General features: G+C 45.0%; 8 non-coding genes and 1 pseudogene across 8 annotated transcripts; all 9 read right to left on the bottom strand.

Annotated features, from left to right (window-relative positions):
• Positions 1-1,650: 1,650 nt before the first annotated feature.
• On the bottom strand, positions 1,651-1,841 carry LOC130335322 (U2 spliceosomal RNA). The gene has a single exon (XR_008876972.1). It is a non-coding gene; the product is annotated as a U2 spliceosomal RNA (small nuclear RNA).
• Positions 1,842-3,925: 2,084 nt separating this feature from the next.
• LOC130335324 (U2 spliceosomal RNA) lies at positions 3,926-4,116 on the bottom strand. Its single transcript, XR_008876973.1, has one exon. It is a non-coding gene; the product is annotated as a U2 spliceosomal RNA (small nuclear RNA).
• A 2,095-nt stretch (positions 4,117-6,211) lies between these two features.
• On the bottom strand, positions 6,212-6,402 carry LOC130335325 (U2 spliceosomal RNA). The gene has a single exon (XR_008876974.1). It is a non-coding gene; the product is annotated as a U2 spliceosomal RNA (small nuclear RNA).
• A 2,093-nt stretch (positions 6,403-8,495) lies between these two features.
• On the bottom strand, positions 8,496-8,686 carry LOC130335326 (U2 spliceosomal RNA). Its single transcript, XR_008876975.1, has one exon. It is a non-coding gene; the product is annotated as a U2 spliceosomal RNA (small nuclear RNA).
• Positions 8,687-10,770: 2,084 nt separating this feature from the next.
• On the bottom strand, positions 10,771-10,961 carry LOC130335327 (U2 spliceosomal RNA). The gene has a single exon (XR_008876976.1). It is a non-coding gene; the product is annotated as a U2 spliceosomal RNA (small nuclear RNA).
• A 2,086-nt stretch (positions 10,962-13,047) lies between these two features.
• LOC130335328 (U2 spliceosomal RNA) lies at positions 13,048-13,238 on the bottom strand. Its single transcript, XR_008876977.1, has one exon. It is a non-coding gene; the product is annotated as a U2 spliceosomal RNA (small nuclear RNA).
• Positions 13,239-15,320: 2,082 nt separating this feature from the next.
• On the bottom strand, positions 15,321-15,508 carry LOC130335293 (U2 spliceosomal RNA). The gene has a single exon (XR_008876951.1). It is a non-coding gene; the product is annotated as a U2 spliceosomal RNA (small nuclear RNA).
• Positions 15,509-20,678: 5,170 nt separating this feature from the next.
• On the bottom strand, positions 20,679-20,811 carry LOC130335302 (U2 spliceosomal RNA; annotated as a pseudogene).
• A 2,089-nt stretch (positions 20,812-22,900) lies between these two features.
• On the bottom strand, positions 22,901-23,091 carry LOC130335329 (U2 spliceosomal RNA). The gene has a single exon (XR_008876978.1). It is a non-coding gene; the product is annotated as a U2 spliceosomal RNA (small nuclear RNA).
• Positions 23,092-23,306: the final 215 nt, after the last annotated feature.

Here is a 23,306-nt window from a genome sequence, read left to right on the forward strand (position 1 = left end):
TAAACCCGGGTTATTTGACAACCTATGGCGGTGATGGTTCTGCTCAGGCAGAGCAGTGCTGATGCTCCTCATAAAGCTGTCGCTGCTGTGAAGGTTCTAGGTGACATCACAAATCCCTATGGTTACATACACAACAAAGCTGGGTTGTTGTTGTTTACACTCTGCAAGGCCTGTGGAAGTGAGTGACATCATAGCACTGTAGTTCTGAGGGTTCTAGATGGATGCAACAATCTCCTGTTGCTTCTATGAAGGCCATAATAGACGACATCACCAAACAGCTCCATAGTCACATACACAGCAAAGGAGAGATGTTGTTTACACCTAGTGATGTCAGTGGTATTGAGTGACATCACAGCACAGTGCTAAGGCTCCTGGGCCTGGACACAGCAGCGGCTGCAATATCTCAACGGAGAATACGTTTATATATATGTGTGTGTGTGCGCGTATATATATATATATATATATATATATATATATATATTTCTCCGCCGAAATCACTTTTAAACCCATTTCCACCTTTTTTTCCCTTCTCTTCCTCTTACTTTTTTTTCACGTTTTTTTACGTTTTTCTCCTTTTCGCCTCTTTTCTGGGCGTATTATTCTTCTTTTTCTTCTTTTTTTTCGTCTAATGCATACCCCATCAGTGCAGCAATGCTTATTCAATACCGCCAGCAGATGGAGACACTGGGGGATAATTTTCTAAGGATTTATACTGATTTTTCCTGTCTGAATTTGTCGCACAGAAAGTTGCAGGCCAAATATGTGTGACATTTCTGCGACTTTAGCTTCTAGAGCATTTTTACAACATTATACATAGGTGCTGAATACATAAAAAGCGACTGTTCAGCGACAGACAAGTCGCATCGGCTGAAAGTAGGCCAGAATGTCAGTCCATGTTGGAGCAGGTTTAGATACAGTCTAAAGCATAGATCTCAAAGTCTGTGCACAGAATTTAGCAAGGGCCTCGCACCTTCTGATGCATCAGGTAGGTGCACAATAGCATAGCCTAACCCTCTGTACTTTGGTCTATATTGATGCGGGACATAGACAGCCAGCTGATGACCAATCCATTATTGCAATGGATGGCTGGAAGCATTTGTCTTTGCCTTTGCAATACCACAGAAGCAATGCATGGTCAATGTACAGCAATGACACACCTGTGTGAACAGCCAGGAGACCCCCCCCCCCCCATGTTATGTTACATAGTTACATAGTTAGTACGGTCGAAAAAAGACATATGTCCATCAAGTTCAACCAGGGAATTAAGGGGTAGGGGTGTGGCGCGATATTGGGGAAGGGATGAGATTTTATATTTCTTCATAAGCATTAATCTTATTTTGTCAATTAGGAACATTCAGCACCCACCCGCTATCAAGGCAGCTGCCTATCATGTCATGCCCTACCTGCACAGGTGTGCTGGCTACTCAAATGATCCAATTAAGGAGGCCATTTAGTCAGCAGCAGCAGAAGTCCTGTGCCTGGACGCTCCAACAGCGGCCAGACACAAGCAGAAGCAGAAGCAGCAGCAGCACCACCTTTTGTTTTTTGGCTGCAGCAGCAGCAGCAGCAAGGCCCACAGGGCTGGCTAGCTGGCTAGCCAGCAAGCAGGTAGCAATGAAAGTAGGAATCTTTCTTTTTAACCCTGTAAGGGGGTGGTGCACTGTACCCGAAGATACTGCCATATCGGGTCAATGCATAGGGCGACGGAAGCAAGCTTCGAAATCGGCCCCCGTTCTCAAAAATCCATTTAATATATGGTCCCCAGATAGGGGACGTATCAGATATTAAACTGATAAGAACAGATACTACACTTGATCTTAGCCAAAAGGCCGAGAAGCGATAACCGTGAAAGGGGCGGGCCCAACAAGGTCCCCTTCATGGGCACTATCACTGCTTGCTGTCAGGGAGGCTGCCAGACAATTTTCCATGCACACTCTGGGCTGGGGGGCAGTCAACCACCAGTACACACAGCAGAACCTAAACCCATACCATTATTGCTAAGCAGCAAGACAGGGGCCCATTGCACTCCCACGGGGCCTTTTTAAATGCAATCCATAACCCGGATTTGCCAGGAACCCTTCTTACTCCTCCTACTTGCATGTGACACTGGGCTTAGGATCTGCATAGGAAACACACACACAAGCACACACCTACCTTTGTTGCCTGCAGATGCCTCCTTGGCTGTCCCCAAACGGTATCAAACCAACACCCACGGGAAGCTGTAAGCATAGAGGACATGCCTGCACCCCATTGGACTTACCTGTGTGGGTTAAACCCGGGTTATTTGACAACCTATGGCGGTGATGGTTCTGCTCAGGCAGAGCAGTGCTGATGCTCCTCATAAAGCTGTCGCTGCTGTGAAGGTTCTAGGTGACATCACAAATCCCTATGGTTACATACACAACAAAGCTGGGTTGTTGTTGTTTACACTCTGCAAGGCCTGTGGAAGTGAGTGACATCATAGCACTGTAGTTCTGAGGGTTCTAGATGGATGCAACAATCTCCTGTTGCTTCTATGAAGGCCATAATAGACGACATCACCAAACAGCTCCATAGTCACATACACAGCAAAGGAGAGATGTTGTTTACACCTAGTGATGTCAGTGGTATTGAGTGACATCACAGCACAGTGCTAAGGCTCCTGGGCCTGGACACAGCAGCGGCTGCAATATCTCAACGGAGAATACGTTTATATATATGTGTGTGTGTGCGCGTATATATATATATATATATATATATATATATATATATATATTTCTCCGCCGAAATCACTTTTAAACCCATTTCCACCTTTTTTTCCCTTCTCTTCCTCTTACTTTTTTTTCACGTTTTTTTACGTTTTTCTCCTTTTCGCCTCTTTTCTGGGCGTATTATTCTTCTTTTTCTTCTTTTTTTTCGTCTAATGCATACCCCATCAGTGCAGCAATGCTTATTCAATACCGCCAGCAGATGGAGACACTGGGGGATAATTTTCTAAGGATTTATACTGATTTTTCCTGTCTGAATTTGTCGCACAGAAAGTTGCAGGCCAAATATGTGTGACATTTCTGCGACTTTAGCTTCTAGAGCATTTTTACAACATTATACATAGGTGCTGAATACATAAAAAGCGACTGTTCAGCGACAGACAAGTCGCATCGGCTGAAAGTAGGCCAGAATGTCAGTCCATGTTGGAGCAGGTTTAGATACAGTCTAAAGCATAGATCTCAAAGTCTGTGCACAGAATTTAGCAAGGGCCTCGCACCTTCTGATGCATCAGGTAGGTGCACAATAGCATAGCCTAACCCTCTGTACTTTGGTCTATATTGATGCGGGACATAGACAGCCAGCTGATGACCAATCCATTAGTGCAATGGATGGCTGGAAGCATTTGTCTTTGCCTTTGCAATACCACAGAAGCAATGCATGGTCAATGTACAGCAATGACACACCTGTGTGAACAGCCAGGAGACCCCCCCCCCCCCCATGTTATGTTACATAGTTACATAGTTAGTACGGTCGAAAAAAGACATATGTCCATCAAGTTCAACCAGGGAATTAAGGGGTAGGGGTGTGGCGCGATATTGGGGAAGGGATGAGATTTTATATTTCTTCATAAGCATTAATCTTATTTTGTCAATTAGGAACATTCAGCACCCACCCGCTATCAAGGCAGCTGCCTATCATGTCATGCCCTACCTGCACAGGTGTGCTGGCTACTCAAATGATCCAATTAAGGAGGCCATTTAGTCAGCAGCAGCAGAAGTCCTGTGCCTGGACGCTCCAACAGCGGCCAGACACAAGCAGAAGCAGAAGCAGCAGCAGCACCACCTTTTGTTTTTTGGCTGCAGCAGCAGCAGCAGCAAGGCCCACAGGGCTGGCTAGCTGGCTAGCCAGCAAGCAGGTAGCAATGAAAGTAGGAATCTTTCTTTTTAACCCTGTAAGGGGGTGGTGCACTGTACCCGAAGATACTGCCATATCGGGTCAATGCATAGGGCGACGGAAGCAAGCTTCGAAATCGGCCCCCGTTCTCAAAAATCCATTTAATATATGGTCCCCAGATAGGGGACGTATCAGATATTAAACTGATAAGAACAGATACTACACTTGATCTTAGCCAAAAGGCCGAGAAGCGATAACCGTGAAAGGGGCGGGCCCAACAAGGTCCCCTTCATGGGCACTATCACTGCTTGCTGTCAGGGAGGCTGCCAGACAATTTTCCATGCACACTCTGGGCTGGGGGGCAGTCAACCACCAGTACACACAGCAGAACCTAAACCCATACCATTATTGCTAAGCAGCAAGACAGGGGCCCATTGCACTCCCACGGGGCCTTTTTAAATGCAATCCATAACCCGGATTTGCCAGGAACCCTTCTTACTCCTCCTACTTGCATGTGACACTGGGCTTAGGATCTGCATAGGAAACACACACACAAGCACACACCTACCTTTGTTGCCTGCAGATGCCTCCTTGGCTGTCCCCAAACGGTATCAAACCAACACCCACGGGAAGCTGTAAGCATAGAGGACATGCCTGCACCCCATTGGACTTACCTGTGTGGGTTAAACCCGGGTTATTTGACAACCTATGGCGGTGATGGTTCTGCTCAGGCAGAGCAGTGCTGATGCTCCTCATAAAGCTGTCGCTGCTGTGAAGGTTCTAGGTGACATCACAAATCCCTATGGTTACATACACAACAAAGCTGGGTTGTTGTTGTTTACACTCTGCAAGGCCTGTGGAAGTGAGTGACATCATAGCACTGTAGTTCTGAGGGTTCTAGATGGATGCAACAATCTCCTGTTGCTTCTATGAAGGCCATAATAGACGACATCACCAAACAGCTCCATAGTCACATACACAGCAAAGGAGAGATGTTGTTTACACCTAGTGATGTCAGTGGTATTGAGTGACATCACAGCACAGTGCTAAGGCTCCTGGGCCTGGACACAGCAGCGGCTGCAATATCTCAACGGAGAATACGTTTATATATATGTGTGTGTGTGCGCGTATATATATATATATATATATATATATATATATATATATATATATATATATATATTTCTCCGCCGAAATCACTTTTAAACCCATTTCCACCTTTTTTTCCCTTCTCTTCCTCTTACTTTTTTTTCACGTTTTTTTACGTTTTTCTCCTTTTCGCCTCTTTTCTGGGCGTATTATTCTTCTTTTTCTTCTTTTTTTTCGTCTAATGCATACCCCATCAGTGCAGCAATGCTTATTCAATACCGCCAGCAGATGGAGACACTGGGGGATAATTTTCTAAGGATTTATACTGATTTTTCCTGTCTGAATTTGTCGCACAGAAAGTTGCAGGCCAAATATGTGTGACATTTCTGCGACTTTAGCTTCTAGAGCATTTTTACAACATTATACATAGGTGCTGAATACATAAAAAGCGACTGTTCAGCGACAGACAAGTCGCATCGGCTGAAAGTAGGCCAGAATGTCAGTCCATGTTGGAGCAGGTTTAGATACAGTCTAAAGCATAGATCTCAAAGTCTGTGCACAGAATTTAGCAAGGGCCTCGCACCTTCTGATGCATCAGGTAGGTGCACAATAGCATAGCCTAACCCTCTGTACTTTGGTCTATATTGATGCGGGACATAGACAGCCAGCTGATGACCAATCCATTAGTGCAATGGATGGCTGGAAGCATTTGTCTTTGCCTTTGCAATACCACAGAAGCAATGCATGGTCAATGTACAGCAATGACACACCTGTGTGAACAGCCAGGAGACCCCCCCCCCCATGTTATGTTACATAGTTACATAGTTAGTACGGTCGAAAAAAGACATATGTCCATCAAGTTCAACCAGGGAATTAAGGGGTAGGGGTGTGGCGCGATATTGGGGAAGGGATGAGATTTTATATTTCTTCATAAGCATTAATCTTATTTTGTCAATTAGGAACATTCAGCACCCACCCGCTATCAAGGCAGCTGCCTATCATGTCATGCCCTACCTGCACAGGTGTGCTGGCTACTCAAATGATCCAATTAAGGAGGCCATTTAGTCAGCAGCAGCAGAAGTCCTGTGCCTGGACGCTCCAACAGCGGCCAGACACAAGCAGAAGCAGAAGCAGCAGCAGCACCACCTTTTGTTTTTTGGCTGCAGCAGCAGCAGCAGCAAGGCCCACAGGGCTGGCTAGCTGGCTAGCCAGCAAGCAGGTAGCAATGAAAGTAGGAATCTTTCTTTTTAACCCTGTAAGGGGGTGGTGCACTGTACCCGAAGATACTGCCATATCGGGTCAATGCATAGGGCGACGGAAGCAAGCTTCGAAATCGGCCCCCGTTCTCAAAAATCCATTTAATATATGGTCCCCAGATAGGGGACGTATCAGATATTAAACTGATAAGAACAGATACTACACTTGATCTTAGCCAAAAGGCCGAGAAGCGATAACCGTGAAAGGGGCGGGCCCAACAAGGTCCCCTTCATGGGCACTATCACTGCTTGCTGTCAGGGAGGCTGCCAGACAATTTTCCATGCACACTCTGGGCTGGGGGGCAGTCAACCACCAGTACACACAGCAGAACCTAAACCCATACCATTATTGCTAAGCAGCAAGACAGGGGCCCATTGCACTCCCACGGGGCCTTTTTAAATGCAATCCATAACCCGGATTTGCCAGGAACCCTTCTTACTCCTCCTACTTGCATGTGACACTGGGCTTAGGATCTGCATAGGAAACACACACACAAGCACACACCTACCTTTGTTGCCTGCAGATGCCTCCTTGGCTGTCCCCAAACGGTATCAAACCAACACCCACGGGAAGCTGTAAGCATAGAGGACATGCCTGCACCCCATTGGACTTACCTGTGTGGGTTAAACCCGGGTTATTTGACAACCTATGGCGGTGATGGTTCTGCTCAGGCAGAGCAGTGCTGATGCTCCTCATAAAGCTGTCGCTGCTGTGAAGGTTCTAGGTGACATCACAAATCCCTATGGTTACATACACAACAAAGCTGGGTTGTTGTTGTTTACACTCTGCAAGGCCTGTGGAAGTGAGTGACATCATAGCACTGTAGTTCTGAGGGTTCTAGATGGATGCAACAATCTCCTGTTGCTTCTATGAAGGCCATAATAGACGACATCACCAAACAGCTCCATAGTCACATACACAGCAAAGGAGAGATGTTGTTTACACCTAGTGATGTCAGTGGTATTGAGTGACATCACAGCACAGTGCTAAGGCTCCTGGGCCTGGACACAGCAGCGGCTGCAATATCTCAACGGAGAATACGTTTATATATATGTGTGTGTGTGCGCGTATATATATATATATATATATATATATATATATATATATATATATATATTTCTCCGCCGAAATCACTTTTAAACCCATTTCCACCTTTTTTTCCCTTCTCTTCCTCTTACTTTTTTTTCACGTTTTTTTACGTTTTTCTCCTTTTCGCCTCTTTTCTGGGCGTATTATTCTTCTTTTTCTTCTTTTTTTTCATCTAATGCATACCCCATCAGTGCAGCAATGCTTATTCAATACCGCCAGCAGATGGAGACACTGGGGGATAATTTTCTAAGGATTTATACTGATTTTTCCTGTCTGAATTTGTCGCACAGAAAGTTGCAGGCCAAATATGTGTGACATTTCTGCGACTTTAGCTTCTAGAGCATTTTTACAACATTATACATAGGTGCTGAATACATAAAAAGCGACTGTTCAGCGACAGACAAGTCGCATCGGCTGAAAGTAGGCCAGAATGTCAGTCCATGTTGGAGCAGGTTTAGATACAGTCTAAAGCATAGATCTCAAAGTCTGTGCACAGAATTTAGCAAGGGCCTCGCACCTTCTGATGCATCAGGTAGGTGCACAATAGCATAGCCTAACCCTCTGTACTTTGGTCTATATTGATGCGGGACATAGACAGCCAGCTGATGACCAATCCATTAGTGCAATGGATGGCTGGAAGCATTTGTCTTTGCCTTTGCAATACCACAGAAGCAATGCATGGTCAATGTACAGCAATGACACACCTGTGTGAACAGCCAGGAGACCCCCCCCCCCCCCCATGTTATGTTACATAGTTACATAGTTAGTACGGTCGAAAAAAGACATATGTCCATCAAGTTCAACCAGGGAATTAAGGGGTAGGGGTGTGGCGCGATATTGGGGAAGGGATGAGATTTTATATTTCTTCATAAGCATTAATCTTATTTTGTCAATTAGGAACATTCAGCACCCACCCGCTATCAAGGCAGCTGCCTATCATGTCATGCCCTACCTGCACAGGTGTGCTGGCTACTCAAATGATCCAATTAAGGAGGCCATTTAGTCAGCAGCAGCAGAAGTCCTGTGCCTGGACGCTCCAACAGCGGCCAGACACAAGCAGAAGCAGAAGCAGCAGCAGCACCACCTTTTGTTTTTTGGCTGCAGCAGCAGCAGCAGCAAGGCCCACAGGGCTGGCTAGCTGGCTAGCCAGCAAGCAGGTAGCAATGAAAGTAGGAATCTTTCTTTTTAACCCTGTAAGGGGGTGGTGCACTGTACCCGAAGATACTGCCATATCGGGTCAATGCATAGGGCGACGGAAGCAAGCTTCGAAATCGGCCCCCGTTCTCAAAAATCCATTTAATATATGGTCCCCAGATAGGGGACGTATCAGATATTAAACTGATAAGAACAGATACTACACTTGATCTTAGCCAAAAGGCCGAGAAGCGATAACCGTGAAAGGGGCGGGCCCAACAAGGTCCCCTTCATGGGCACTATCACTGCTTGCTGTCAGGGAGGCTGCCAGACAATTTTCCATGCACACTCTGGGCTGGGGGGCAGTCAACCACCAGTACACACAGCAGAACCTAAACCCATACCATTATTGCTAAGCAGCAAGACAGGGGCCCATTGCACTCCCACGGGGCCTTTTTAAATGCAATCCATAACCCGGATTTGCCAGGAACCCTTCTTACTCCTCCTACTTGCATGTGACACTGGGCTTAGGATCTGCATAGGAAACACACACACAAGCACACACCTACCTTTGTTGCCTGCAGATGCCTCCTTGGCTGTCCCCAAACGGTATCAAACCAACACCCACGGGAAGCTGTAAGCATAGAGGACATGCCTGCACCCCATTGGACTTACCTGTGTGGGTTAAACCCGGGTTATTTGACAACCTATGGCGGTGATGGTTCTGCTCAGGCAGAGCAGTGCTGATGCTCCTCATAAAGCTGTCGCTGCTGTGAAGGTTCTAGGTGACATCACAAATCCCTATGGTTACATACACAACAAAGCTGGGTTGTTGTTGTTTACACTCTGCAAGGCCTGTGGAAGTGAGTGACATCATAGCACTGTAGTTCTGAGGGTTCTAGATGGATGCAACAATCTCCTGTTGCTTCTATGAAGGCCATAATAGACGACATCACCAAACAGCTCCATAGTCACATACACAGCAAAGGAGAGATGTTGTTTACACCTAGTGATGTCAGTGGTATTGAGTGACATCACAGCACAGTGCTAAGGCTCCTGGGCCTGGACACAGCAGCGGCTGCAATATCTCAACGGAGAATACGTTTATATATATGTGTGTGTGTGCGCGTATATATATATATATATATATATATATATATATATATATATTTCTCCGCCGAAATCACTTTTAAACCCATTTCCACCTTTTTTTCCCTTCTCTTCCTCTTACTTTTTTTTCACATTTTTTTACGTTTTTCTCCTTTTCGCCTCTTTTCTGGGCGTATTATTCTTCTTTTTCTTCTTTTTTTTCGTCTAATGCATACCCCATCAGTGCAGCAATGCTTATTCAATACCGCCAGCAGATGGAGACACTGGGGGATAATTTTCTAAGGATTTATACTGATTTTTCCTGTCTGAATTTGTCGCACAGAAAGTTGCAGGCCAAATATGTGTGACATTTCTGCGACTTTAGCTTCTAGAGCATTTTTACAACATTATACATAGGTGCTGAATACATAAAAAGCGACTGTTCAGCGACAGACAAGTCGCATCGGCTGAAAGTAGGCCAGAATGTCAGTCCATGTTGGAGCAGGTTTAGATACAGTCTAAAGCATAGATCTCAAAGTCTGTGCACAGAATTTAGCAAGGGCCTCGCACCTTCTGATGCATCAGGTAGGTGCACAATAGCATAGCCTAACCCTCTGTACTTTGGTCTATATTGATGCGGGACATAGACAGCCAGCTGATGACCAATCCATTAGTGCAATGGATGGCTGGAAGCATTTGTCTTTGCCTTTGCAATACCACAGAAGCAATGCATGGTCAATGTACAGCAATGACACACCTGTGTGAACAGCCAGGAGACCCCCCCCCCCCCCATGTTATGTTACATAGTTACATAGTTAGTACGGTCGAAAAAAGACATATGTCCATCAAGTTCAACCAGGGAATTAAGGGGTAGGGGTGTGGCGCGATATTGGGGAAGGGATGAGATTTTATATTTCTTCATAAGCATTAATCTTATTTTGTCAATTAGGAACATTCAGCACCCACCCGCTATCAAGGCAGCTGCCTATCATGTCATGCCCTACCTGCACAGGTGTGCTGGCTACTCAAATGATCCAATTAAGGAGGCCATTTAGTCAGCAGCAGCAGAAGTCCTGTGCCTGGACGCTCCAACAGCGGCCAGACACAAGCAGAAGCAGAAGCAGCAGCAGCACCACCTTTTGTTTTTTGGCTGCAGCAGCAGCAGCAGCAAGGCCCACAGGGCTGGCTAGCTGGCTAGCCAGCAAGCAGGTAGCAATGAAAGTAGGAATCTTTCTTTTTAACCCTGTAAGGGGGTGGTGCACTGTACCCGAAGATACTGCCATATCGGGTCAATGCATAGGGCGACGGAAGCAAGCTTCGAAATCGGCCCCCGTTCTCAAAAATCCATTTAATATATGGTCCCCAGATAGGGGACGTATCAGATATTAAACTGATAAGAACAGATACTACACTTGATCTTAGCCAAAAGGCCGAGAAGCGATAACCGTGAAAGGGGCGGGCCCAACAAGGTCCCCTTCATGGGCACTATCACTGCTTGCTGTCAGGGAGGCTGCCAGACAATTTTCCATGCACACTCTGGGCTGGGGGGCAGTCAACCACCAGTACACACAGCAGAACCTAAACCCATACCATTATTGCTAAGCAGCAAGACAGGGGCCCATTGCACTCCCACGGGGCCTTTTTAAATGCAATCCATAACCCGGATTTGCCAGGAACCCTTCTTACTCCTCCTACTTGCATGTGACACTGGGCTTAGGATCTGCATAGGAAACACACACACAAGCACACACCTACCTTTGTTGCCTGCAGATGCCTCCTTGGCTGTCCCCAAACGGTATCAAACCAACACCCACGGGAAGCTGTAAGCATAGAGGACATGCCTGCACCCCATTGGACTTACCTGTGTGGGTTAAACCCGGGTTATTTGACAACCTATGGCGGTGATGGTTCTGCTCAGGCAGAGCAGTGCTGATGCTCCTCATAAAGCTGTCGCTGCTGTGAAGGTTCTAGGTGACATCACAAATCCCTATGGTTACATACACAACAAAGCTGGGTTGTTGTTGTTTACACTCTGCAAGGCCTGTGGAAGTGAGTGACATCATAGCACTGTAGTTCTGAGGGTTCTAGATGGATGCAACAATCTCCTGTTGCTTCTATGAAGGCCATAATAGACGACATCACCAAACAGCTCCATAGTCACATACACAGCAAAGGAGAGATGTTGTTTACACCTAGTGATGTCAGTGGTATTGAGTGACATCACAGCACAGTGCTAAGGCTCCTGGGCCTGGACACAGCAGCGGCTGCAATATCTCAACGGAGAATACGTTTATATATATGTGTGTGTGTGCGCGTATATATATATATATATATATATATATATATATATATATATATATTTCTCCGCCGAAATCACTTTTAAACCCATTTCCACCTTTTTTTCCCTTCTCTTCCTCTTACTTTTTTTTCACTTTTTTTTACGTTTTTCTCCTTTTCGCCTCTTTTCTGGGCGTATTATTCTTCTTTTTCTTCTTTTTTTTCGTCTAATGCATACCCCATCAGTGCAGCAATGCTTATTCAATACCGCCAGCAGATGGAGACACTGGGGGATAATTTTCTAAGGATTTATACTGATTTTTCCTGTCTGAATTTGTCGCACAGAAAGTTGCAGGCCAAATATGTGTGACATTTCTGCGACTTTAGCTTCTAGAGCATTTTTACAACATTATACATAGGTGCTGAATACATAAAAAGCGACTGTTCAGCGACAGACAAGTCGCATCGGCTGAAAGTAGGCCAGAATGTCAGTCCATGTTGGAGCAGGTTTAGATACAGTCTAAAGCATAGATCTCAAAGTCTGTGCACAGAATTTAGCAAGGGCCTCGCACCTTCTGATGCATCAGGTAGGTGCACAATAGCATAGCCTAACCCTCTGTACTTTGGTCTATATTGATGCGGGACATAGACAGCCAGCTGATGACCAATCCATTAGTGCAATGGATGGCTGGAAGCATTTGTCTTTGCCTTTGCAATACCACAGAAGCAATGCATGGTCAATGTACAGCAATGACACACCTGTGTGAACAGCCAGGAGACCCCCCCCCCCCATGTTATGTTACATAGTTACATAGTTAGTACGGTCGAAAAAAGACATATGTCCATCAAGTTCAACCAGGGAATTAAGGGGTAGGGGTGTGGCGCGATATTGGGGAAGGGATGAGATTTTATATTTCTTCATAAGCATTAATCTTATTTTGTCAATTAGGAACATTCAGCACCCACCCGCTATCAAGGCAGCTGCCTATCATGTCATGCCCTACCTGCACAGGTGTGCTGGCTACTCAAATGATCCAATTAAGGAGGCCATTTAGTCAGCAGCAGCAGAAGTCCTGTGCCTGGACGCTCCAACAGCGGCCAGACACAAGCAGAAGCAGAAGCAGCAGCAGCACCACCTTTTGTTTTTTGGCTGCAGCAGCAGCAGCAGCAAGGCCCACAGGGCTGGCTAGCTGGCTAGCCAGCAAGCAGGTAGCAATGAAAGTAGGAATCTTTCTTTTTAACCCTGTAAGGGGGTGGTGCACTGTACCCGAAGATACTGCCATATCGGGTCAATGCATAGGGCGACGGAAGCAAGCTTCGAAATCGGCCCCCGTTCTCAAAAATCCATTTAATATATGGTCCCCAGATAGGGGACGTATCAGATATTAAACTGATAAGAACAGATACTACACTTGATCTTAGCCAAAAGGCCGAGAAGCGATAACCGTGAAAGGGGCGGGCCCAACAAGGTCCCCTTCATGGGCACTATCACTGCTTGCTGTCAGGGAGGCTGCCAGACAATTTTCCATGCACACTCTGGGCTGGGGGGCAGTCAACCACCAGTACACACAGCAGAACCTAAACCCATACCATTATTGCTAAGCAGCAAGACAGGGGCCCATTGCACTCCCACGGGGCCTTTTTAAATGCAATCCATAACCCGGATTTGCCAGGAACCCTTCTTACTCCTCCTACTTGCATGTGACACTGGGCTTAGGATCTGCATAGGAAACACACACACAAGCACACACCTACCTTTGTTGCCTGCAGATGCCTCCTTGGCTGTCCCCAAACGGTATCAAACCAACACCCACGGGAAGCTGTAAGCATAGAGGACATGCCTGCACCCCATTGGACTTACCTGTGTGGGTTAAACCCGGGTTATTTGACAACCTATGGCGGTGATGGTTCTGCTCAGGCAGAGCAGTGCTGATGCTCCTCATAAAGCTGTCGCTGCTGTGAAGGTTCTAGGTGACATCACAAATCCCTATGGTTACATACACAACAAAGCTGGGTTGTTGTTGTTTACACTCTGCAAGGCCTGTGGAAGTGAGTGACATCATAGCACTGTAGTTCTGAGGGTTCTAGATGGATGCAACAATCTCCTGTTGCTTCTATGAAGGCCATAATAGACGACATCACCAAACAGCTCCATAGTCACATACACAGCAAAGGAGAGATGTTGTTTACACCTAGTGATGTCAGTGGTATTGAGTGACATCACAGCACAGTGCTAAGGCTCCTGGGCCTGGACACAGCAGCGGCTGCAATATCTCAACGGAGAATACGTTTATATATATATGTGTGTGTGTGCGCCTATATATATATATATATATATATATATATATATATATATATATTTCTCCGCCGAAATCACTTTTAAACCCATTTCCACCTTTTTTTCCCTTCTCTTCCTCTTACTTTTTTTTCACGTTTTTTTACGTTTTTCTCCTTTTCGCCTCTTTTCTGGGCGTATTATTCTTCTTTTTCTTCTTTTTTTTCGTCTAATGCATACCCCATCAGTGCAGCAATGCTTATTCAATACCGCCAGCAGATGGAGACACTGGGGGATAATTTTCTAAGGATTTATACTGATTTTTCCTGTCTGAATTTGTCGCACAGAAAGTTGCAGGCCAAATATGTGTGACATTTCTGCGACTTTAGCTTCTAGAGCATTTTTACAACATTATACATAGGTGCTGAATACATAAAAAGCGACTGTTCAGCGACAGACAAGTCGCATCGGCTGAAAGTAGGCCAGAATGTCAGTCCATGTTGGAGCAGGTTTAGATACAGTCTAAAGCATAGATCTCAAAGTCTGTGCACAGAATTTAGCAAGGGCCTCGCACCTTCTGATGCATCAGGTAGGTGCACAATAGCATAGCCTAACCCTCTGTACTTTGGTCTATATTGATGCGGGACATAGACAGCCAGCTGATGACCAATCCATTAGTGCAATGGATGGCTGGAAGCATTTGTCTTTGCCTTTGCAATACCACAGAAGCAATGCATGGTCAATGTACAGCAATGACACACCTGTGTGAACAGCCAGGAGACCCCCCCCCCCCCCATGTTATGTTACATAGTTACATAGTTAGTACGGTCGAAAAAAGACATATGTCCATCAAGTTCAACCAGGGAATTAAGGGGTAGGGGTGTGGCGCGATATTGGGGAAGGGATGAGATTTTATATTTCTTCATAAGCATTAATCTTATTTTGTCAATTAGGAACATTCAGCACCCACCCGCTATCAAGGCAGCTGCCTATCATGTCATGCCCTACCTGCACAGGTGTGCTGGCTACTCAAATGATCCAATTAAGGAGGCCATTTAGTCAGCAGCAGCAGAAGTCCTGTGCCTGGACGCTCCAACAGCGGCCAGACACAAGCAGAAGCAGCAGCAGCACCACCTTTTGTTTTTTGGCTGCAGCAGCAGCAGCAGCAAGGCCCACAGGGCTGGCTAGCTGGCTAGCCAGCAAGCAGGTAGCAATGAAAGTAGGAATCTTTCTTTTTAACCCTGTAAGGGGGTGGTGCACTGTACCCGAAGATACTGCCATATCGGGTCAATGCATAGGGCGACGGAAGCAAGCTTCGAAATCGGCCCCCGTTCTCAAAAATCCATTTAATATATGGTCCCCAGATAGGGGACGTATCAGATATTAAACTGATAAGAACAGATTTTTTTTTTTAACTTGGCTACCCCTGAGGGGTATCTTTTTATTTAGAATTCATAACATTTTACAAAGTGCATTACGATTTATAAATATAATTTTTTTTCAATAAAAACAAATTTTGATAATAAAATCACATATAACAATAAAAGTTCACATAAATACAATCATAATACACTTAAAATGGGCACTTGGTGGCTTTACAAAAGGGCGTTCCATTCATTAAAATACCATTTTCTAGCTAATAAAGGATAATATTTCTTGTCTAATAAAAAGTACTGGTACATATCACTAAAACAAAGAGCTAAAACATCATTCACAGATAAAATCTCATGTTTAAAAAGTAAAATGTTTCTGGCATTCCATAGAGCTGCTTTAACACAGTTTATGATCTTCCATGCCATTGTCTCTTGAGTCCGTATTGGGCATTCCAGACATCCATAAAAAACAGCTGCAGAGTTTAAGTCCTTTATTTCTGTTATCTTCTTCACCAGAGGGAGTATTTTAGTCCATATCCTTTTTGCATAAAAACAAGTCCAGAAAAGGTGGTACACGGTCTCGGGTTCCTGGCAGCCCTCCCTCGGGCATACTGCAGTGTTGGCCATCCTTCTTCGGTGCTGGAATGCCCGGCATGGAAGACACTCGTGTATGCAGCTCCAGGCCAGATCTTTCTGTGAATTAAAAAGATAAATCATATTTGCCATCTTCCATATTTTCCTGCATTTCTCTTCATTAAAATTATTCACAGGGGCAATAAAACCACTTTCTTTAATATATTTTAACATTTTTTTGCTATTAGTTACTTCATTAATACTTTTTCCGTTAAAGTTGTACAAGTTGAAAATTTTCTCTAAAATATTGTATTGTTGGGGAAGATTAAAAGCATAAGGACAGCTTAAAACAGTTTTAAACCACCCATTCCTCCTCATAAAAAAACCTGTATTAAAACGGATAAAATATGACCAGTAACTATCCTTAAAAAGTGTGCTAACACACATGCTAAAAAACTTGGTAAAAAGGAACGCCCTGATGTCGGGGAAGTCCTTTCCACCCATACCTTTTGGCATCATGACGATCTCTCTTCTCAATTTTTCACTCTTGGAGCTCCATAAAAAGGTAAAACATGCTTTAATAATTTTATTTAAAATCATTTCGGGGGGTGGAAAGACCATGCCAAGATACAATAAAATGGGTAAAATCACCATCTTTGTAACTAAAACCTTCCCCTCCATCGTTAGCTTTCTCATGTTCCACATACAAATTTTTGTGTTTATTTTTTGAGCCACCAAGTCCCAGCTATTAAAACCATTGTTTGACTCACTGAAGGAGACCCCTAAAATCTGCACAGACTCAGACACAGGAATGGGTAAATCCCTTAAAAACAGTCCTCCTATATTTAAAACACTGCTTTTATTAAAATTTACCTTAAAACCGGAGGCACAACAAAAAAATTCAACTTGCTTTAGGGCTTTTTGAAGCGATGGGGTGTCCCTTCCAAGCACTGCCACATCGTCCATGTACCCCACTACTTTAGCCTCTAGTCCCCCTCCTCCCGGCAGGGGGACCCCTCTTATTTGCTTATCTCTCCTCAAGGTGCATAGTAGAGGCTCAAGCGCACATATGAAAAGTAGTGGGGACAAAGGACACCCCTGCTTCACTCCGGAATTTAAAATCACATCCTGTGTCTTAAAACCGTTAACTAAAATCTTGCTTGTGCAGTTTTTATAAAAGGCCTTAAGAGACAATAAAAAGCCTTCAGGTATACCCATTTTCTCTAAAACCGTAAAAAGATAAAAATGTGACACTCTGTCAAAAGCCTTCTCGAAGTCTAAGGATAAAATGGCTAGTTTTCCGTTTCTAGACTTTGTGTCACTAATCACATCTTTTAAAAGGTTAAGATTTTCCCATATGCTCCTCCCAGGCACCCCACAGACCTGATTTGAATGGATTATTTTCTCTATTACACTTTTTAATCTATTTGCGCACAGTTTTGCCATCACTTTGTAGTCACAGTTGAGGAGGGTGATTGGTCTCCAGTTCTTTAGATCTGACCGGTCTCCCTTTTTGAACAGCAGGGAGACATCACCCTTCCTCCATGAACCTGGGAGGGCTTTTGTTTTAAATACTTCTGTAAAAAGGGAAAAAAGGTCATCTTTTAAAACACCATAAAAAATGACATAAAACTCAATGGGTATACCGTCAGGACCAGGCACCTTACCGGATTTAAAACTCCTGATCGTCTCTAAAACCTCCTGTTCCGAGATCTCCCTCTGTAAAAGAGACTGGGACACAGGGTCTAAAACATTGGTAATCTCCTTCAATGAGTCATTCATAAAATCAATATCAATATTTTTTGTATTAAAAAGATCCGCATAAAATGAATGTACCCTTTTTAAAATACCCTGTACATCTTTTTCTCCTTGTATATTATCAATTAAAACCTTTTTATCCGTTACTTTCTTAAAAAAGTACCTGGAGCAGGTCTCGTTCTCTTCAAGGTGCTTTATTTTGGATCTGAAAATTATCTCTTTTCCCTTCTGCTCCAGGCACTGTTTTATTTCTTTTTTTAAGTCAGTAATTTCTCTATAAACCTCTATACCATTGTCTCTGAATTTGTACAGGGTTTGCAGACGGGTATTTAGAAGGGAGTAAAACTCACGCTTCTCTTTAGCTCTAGAGATCCCTACTCTAATAAAAAACTCTTTTATTTTTATTTTCATTTTCTCCCACCATATACTGATGGGAGTGTTAGGATCTCTTACCCGTCTGCAGTCCTTGTAGAAGTTGATAAAATCGGATAAAACCTGCGGATCTTCTAAAAGGGATACATTCATCTTCCAGGCATTCCTCCCAGTCTTTTTTCTAAAATCACTCTTCACCTTAAAAGATAAAAGTTTGTGATCAGAAAAAACATTGGTTAAAACATCACACTTAAAAGGCAGTACTTGATAAGAACAGAAGATAAAATCGATCCTGGAGCTGCAGTTTGCGTTGCTCCAGGTCACACCGTCTCTTTCTGGTAAAATACTATTGCATTTCTTAAAAACATCAGTAAGTCTAAAATCAATAATCATATTTTTTAACATAGAAGATGTTTTATCATAGTTTCTACTTACTGAATTGGTAAAACGGTGCTCCCCCCTTAAAATACAATTAAAATCACCTGCTAAAATAAGAGGTTCAGAATCATTGATAAAAAGGGGTAAAATCTCTAACATCCGTGCTCTATCATTTTTATTGGGTGAACCATAAAAATTTAAAAACTGCCATTTAATACCATCAATAAAAGCTTTAACCAATAAAATTCTGCCTGGTAAAATCTCATGAATAAAATCAATAAAAGCATTTCCTTTAAAAAGTATGGCGACCCCTGCTGATCTGGATTCGTTAGATCCAGACCAGACTGATGGACCGTGTACCCAATCTTTTTTATACTTTTCATAATTTAAACTATGCGGGATGCCGCACTCCTGCAGGAAAACCACAGAAGCAGCAAAAATAGACAAGTAGTTAAAAAGGGCAACCCGTTTCGCTCGTGAACTTATACTTCTTACATTCATAGACAATCCGGACAACTCAGCCATTGGAGATGTAAAAAAAAGGGAGGCTCAGATAACAAACTAAAAACCAGATTGCGCACTGGAGCTCTCGTTACCCCCCACCTCTGACTCTACCGTACACATAGAGGAAGCCGGAGAGGAACCACCATCGCTCGAGCAGCCCCCCTCTTCCAAGACCACAGGTGTATAGACGGAGTACATTGGTAAGAACAGCTTCTGGGCTCCATTCTCTTTTTCGGCGTCCACCTCTTGCCCCTCCATAGGGGTCGGGTGCGTACTTAGGTCCGTTTCCGGGACCTCGGAGATGGTCACCCCTGAAACCTCCTCCTGGCTGGGAGGAGGAGGGGTATCCACCGCTGGGACCTGTGGAGGAGCTTCACTTGGAGCCCCCGTCACGACAGGAACTTCCATCTGCTCCTCCTGGACCACCTCCGAGTCCGGACGCCCTTTGGAGCCCCTTCGTCTTTTCACCTTTGCTACTCCGTCCGGGTTTTCACACTCAGGGGGACCCCGAGCAGGAGGACCTTCCGGGGTGGAATCGGGCACCTCTCGCTCTTCCACCTTCTCTGAGGTATCTGCCCGATCCCCTCTCGCATTTCTCTTCCCCGGCCTCCTCTCATTTGGGGTCCCCCTTTCCACCTGTGCCTCTTTCTCCTGGGGTTCTTTTGGGGGGGCCGTGGTCTCCATCTCACAGCTTACCTCTTCTTGTGGGGGGTGCTCCTCCTCTCTGGCTTTTCCCCAGGCTGGTCTCCGGACGTCTCTCTTGGGTTGCCCTTGCTGTTCTGTGGTTTTTTTTGGTCTGTGGGGACAGAAAGCATACACGTGACCAAAGTGACGGCAAAAATTACATCTCAAACCCTTATCACATTTTTCTGTTTCATGTTGCATGCTTCCACATTTCTTACAGGAACTTTCACAATTTTCCTTTATGTGCCCATAACGTTGGCACCTTCTGCAGAAGTTTGGCATTCCCGCAAAAAAGAGGTCGCCACACACATTGTTTAATTTAAAATGAGCAGGCGGTAATAGTATCCCCCCTGGGAGGGTGGGGTCTTTGTTGCACGTGACTTGATATCGCCATTTTGAGGTCCAGACACCACAGTCGTTCATGATTTTTCCTCTGAACTCCACCTTTTTAAAGTAGGCTGCCAGGAACCCATCGATCTCTCTCTGATTTACAAAAGGGGAGTACATCTTCACGACAATCAACTTGGTTTCATCTAGGACGTGCTCGACAATTTGGATACCCTTAAGCCTTGGATCATCTTGCTTTGGAATTTTCATTACTGCATCTAAGAATACGCCTTCCCCTATGAAAGTGCAGTCGTAGATCCTCCGCTTAGGGTAATCCTGGATGGCCAAAATCTCTCGCTTACGAACATTAAGAATCTTGTCGAGCACGTCCTCTATCACGAACCTCATGCCACGTGCATCCGCCGCATCACCTGTGAGAATGACCCGCACAGTGTGTTTAATCCGGGCATAAGCCGGTACCGAACCAGGATCTAGATCTTCATCCATGGTTCATTCGTGTTTTGGTCTGGTTCTCTCCGCTCCAACCAACCAGCCAATTCGCTCAAACCTCTCTCCACCCGAAGGCTTTGAGAGGCGATCGCAACCCGTTACCCTGGGACTAAGCCCTCTCCCCAATAGCAACAAGTGGGTGAAGCCCAGGCAATAAACCTGGGCGATCCCACAAGGCCGAGGAGAGGGGTACCCGAGTACCTTCTGACCAGATCTCCTGTATTACTACACTTGATCTTAGCCAAAAGGCCGAGAAGCGATAACCGTGAAAGGGGCGGGCCCAACAAGGTCCCCTTCATGGGCACTATCACTGCTTGCTGTCAGGGAGGCTGCCAGACAATTTTCCATGCACACTCTGGGCTGGGGGGCAGTCAACCACCAGTACACACAGCAGAACCTAAACCCATACCATTATTGCTAAGCAGCAAGACAGGGGCCCATTGCACTCCCACGGGGCCTTTTTAAATGCAATCCATAACCCGGATTTGCCAGGAACCCTTCTTACTCCTCCTACTTGCATGTGACACTGGGCTTAGGATCTGCATAGGAAACACACACACAAGCACACACCTACCTTTGTTGCCTGCAGATGCCTCCTTGGCTGTCCCCAAACGGTATCAAACCAACACCCACGGGAAGCTGTAAGCATAGAGGACATGCCTGCACCCCATTGGACTTACCTGTGTGGGTTAAACCCGGGTTATTTGACAACCTATGGCGGTGATGGTTCTGCTCAGGCAGAGCAGTGCTGATGCTCCTCATAAAGCTGTCGCTGCTGTGAAGGTTCTAGGTGACATCACAAATCCCTATGGTTACATACACAACAAAGCTGGGTTGTTGTTGTTTACACTCTGCAAGGCCTGTGGAAGTGAGTGACATCATAGCACTGTAGTTCTGAGGGTTCTAGATGGATGCAACAATCTCCTGTTGCTTCTATGAAGGCCATAATAGACGACATCACCAAACAGCTCCATAGTCACATACACAGCAAAGGAGAGATGTTGTTTACACCTAGTGATGTCAGTGGTATTGAGTGACATCACAGCACAGTGCTAAGGCTCCTGGGCCTGGACACAGCAGCGGCTGCAATATCTCAACGGAGAATACGTTTATATATATGTGTGTGTGTGCGCGTATATATATATATATATATATATATATATATATATATATATATATATATTTCTCCGCCGAAATCACTTTTAAACCCATTTCCACCTTTTTTTCCCTTCTCTTCCTCTTACTTTTTTTTCACGTTTTTTTACGTTTTTCTCCTTTTCGCCTCTTTTCTGGGCGTATTATTCTTCTTTTTCTTCTTTTTTTTCGTCTAATGCATACCCCATCAGTGCAGCAATGCTTATTCAATACCGCCAGCAGATGGAGACACTGGGGGATAATTTTCTAAGGATTTATACTGATTTTTCCTGTCTGAATTTGTCGCACAGAAAGTTGCAGGCCAAATATGTGTGACATTTCTGCGACTTTAGCTTCTAGAGCATTTTTACAACATTATTCATAGGTGCTGAATACATAAAAAGCGACTGTTCAGCGACAGACAAGTCGCATCGGCTGAAAGTAGGCCAGAATGTCAGTCCATGTTGGAGCAGGTTTAGATACAGTCTAAAGCATAGATCTCAAAGTCTGTGCACAGAATTTAGCAAGGGCCTCGCACCTTCTGATGCATCAGGTAGGTGCACAATAGCATAGCCTAACCCTCTGTACTTTGGTCTATATTGATGCGGGACATAGACAGCCAGCTGATGACCAATCCATTAGTGCAATGGATGGCTGGAAGCATTTGTCTTTGCCTTTGCAATACCACAGAAGCAATGCATGGTCAATGTACAGCAATGACACACCTGTGTGAACAGCCAGGAGACCCCCCCCCCCATGTTATGTTACATAGTTACATAGTTAGTACGGTCGAAAAAAGACATATGTCCATCAAGTTCAACCAGGGAATTAAGGGGTAGGGGTGTGGCGCGATATTGGGGAAGGGATGAGATTTTATATTTCTTCATAAGCATTAATCTTATTTTGTCAATTAGGAACATTCAGCACCCACCCGCTATCAAGGCAGCTGCCTATCATGTCATGCCCTACCTGCACAGGTGTGCTGGCTACTCAAATGATCCAATTAAGGAGGCCATTTAGTCAGCAGCAGCAGAAGTCCTGTGCCTGGACGCTCCAACAGCGGCCAGACACAAGCAGAAGCAGAAGCAGCAGCAGCACCACCTTTTGTTTTTTGGCTGCAGCAGCAGCAGCAGCAAGGCCCACAGGGCTGGCTAGCCGGCTAGCCAGCAAGCAGGTAGCAATGAAAGTAGGAATCTTTCTTTTTAACCCTGTAAGGGGGTGGTGCACTGTACCCGAAGATACTGCCATATCGGGTCAATGCATAGGGCGACGGAAGCAAGCTTCGAAATCGGCCCCCGTTCTCAAAAATCCATTTAATATATGGTCCCCAGATAGGGGACGTATCAGATATTAAACTGATAAGAACAGATACTACACTTGATCTTAGCCAAAAGGCCGAGAAGCGATAACCGTGAAAGGGGCGGGCCCAACAAGGTCCCCTTCATGGGCACTATCACTGCTTGCTGTCAGGGAGGCTGCCAGACAATTTTCCATGCACACTCTGGGCTGGGGGGCAGTCAACCACCAGTACACACAGCAGAACCTAAACCCATACCATTATTGCTAAGCAGCAAGACAGGGGCCCATTGCACTCCCACGGGGCCTTTTTAAATGCAATCCAT

The sequence above is a fragment of the Hyla sarda genome, unplaced genomic scaffold, assembly GCF_029499605.1.
Source record: "Hyla sarda isolate aHylSar1 unplaced genomic scaffold, aHylSar1.hap1 scaffold_449, whole genome shotgun sequence".
Lineage (NCBI taxonomy): Eukaryota > Metazoa > Chordata > Amphibia > Anura > Hylidae > Hyla > Hyla sarda.